Here is a 2,073-nt window from a genome sequence, read left to right on the forward strand (position 1 = left end):
ATATATTTAAGCTATATTTCTCTGATATCAAAAATAGTTTAACCGTGACAGAAAAACAAAACAAAGCAGCAAATAAATCATGTTTGTGTAGGTGAAATGTAACAACAACATATTGCTACTTTTGCCAGCAAATAATTCATTTTAGGACTGCTTGTTTATTCGACCGCGTCTGCATTTTTAATTTATGTTACCAACTTTCTCGCCTTAAACATTTGTGAATATTTTCTTTCCTAGAGAGCACATGTGTTAAACTCAAGGCCCGAGGGCCAAATCTGGGTCGCCATAATTTTTTATGTGGCCCTTGAGATTCCAAATTACATGAATAAATACCTTAATTTTTTCACAAATCTGCCAAATTTGTGCAAAAGTCACATTTATTTTAATGATTTCACTGCAAATTTGCAGTAAAATTGGCCAAATTACTCACAATTGGCCAAAAGCATCGGGTTTAAGTGGCTGCTGCCTCTGCCTTACTTTATTTCAAATTGTAGTCCGTGATCGATACAGCGATTAATAAAAAGTCACATTTAGCGTCATACATTAGCGCAAATATTGTAAAATTTTCTTGAAAATATTTCTACATTAACACCACAAAATCTGTGATTTTGATTGCAAAAAAACCCACAAAAACAATCATAAAATCCTAGATGGACTGAAAAGATGTTCAGTATTATTTCATTTTAATAAACACTTATTGAATGCTGAAACAAACAGCTATTTACTGATATTTTAACAGTTTAATGGGTTTTATCAATAGATTCTAGCACAACTGGCCCTTTAGGAACATTCAGGTGTTTGATTTGGCCCAAAATGAAAATGAAGCCTAGGCGCAAATTCAAACTGGAAGACTCTGCTATCCTCACCGGGACCCGTTAATTGAAGCGACCTGCCCACAATTGTCGACCTATCAACGCCGGACCAAGCCACGTCACGTCCAATCATCGACCAAGTCCCAGCTGATAAGGACCTTCATTCATGGCGTCCTTCGCTCTCCAGCCGAGCTCAACCCACCACCACCCCTTCTCCTCCATTCGCCCGGTCCTGAGGCCCGCACCCTTCTTCAACCTCCACCACCAGTGCTGGGCCCTGGGGGATGACGTTCCTAACAGCATCGGGGATGCTCATCTGAAGCCTATCGCTAACGCTGCGATAACCGTTATCTCCAGCCGGGGCCGGAGCGCCAAAGACTTTAAATTCTGTTTGTCAATAAACTCTTCTAATTGTCTTCTTATCTCCGTCTGAGTCTCTCCAGATTGAAATGAGTTTAATGCCCCTAATGTGGAGAAATCTTTTTTTCACTTTTCTTTTCTGTTGTGTGATTGGTAAACTCACCCCTCGCTCTTCATATTAAACAATATTTAATGGCAATTTTTGCAGAGAAAACAGAATTGTTCAAATATTAAACGGGTTGGAAAGTTTATAATACCTGTCCATCTGTGGAAGAATACATGACACAGAATAAATACACACAGCTGTAATTTCCCATTATTACCAATATGAATTTGCTTCTGTGTTTTCCCATGGCAAATTACCCGCTCTATTTGTGCGGCTGAGACTGGCATGAGTTTTTCTTTCTCACCCTGACAGCAGTGGCACAAAGTGGGGGAGGAAATTGCCTGCTACACGAAAAGCCACAGATTTTCCCATTTTCTGCTATACTGCTAAAATGTTGATCTCATATGCTGGGTCTTTGTGCCTGCCACCGCCTCGTCTCCGTGATGACAACCTGTCGACTCTCCCCGTTGCTTCTGTGGTTGCCTCGACAATAGGACTAAGCAATAACATCCCCAGTTCAACCAAAGTGGGGACCTTCTGATGAAATTACTGAGATGAATTTGAAATTACTGACACGATCCTTCAATATGACACCTTTGGATATTAAGAATCGCACAGACAGAGTGCTGCAAAGACCCAAATGCATAATACTGGATAGTACCATGTTTTGTTGAAAATAATGTGACCTGGAACGCTGACTTCAACAATTCAAAAAAATACTTTTAAAATCCCTGCTTTTATCACACCTGTGAGCTACTCAATGTGATGTAAAGAACACAGAGCAATTCGGATGTCTAA

Source organism: Xiphophorus couchianus, chromosome 4 (assembly GCF_001444195.1).
Source record: "Xiphophorus couchianus chromosome 4, X_couchianus-1.0, whole genome shotgun sequence".
Lineage (NCBI taxonomy): Eukaryota > Metazoa > Chordata > Actinopteri > Cyprinodontiformes > Poeciliidae > Xiphophorus > Xiphophorus couchianus.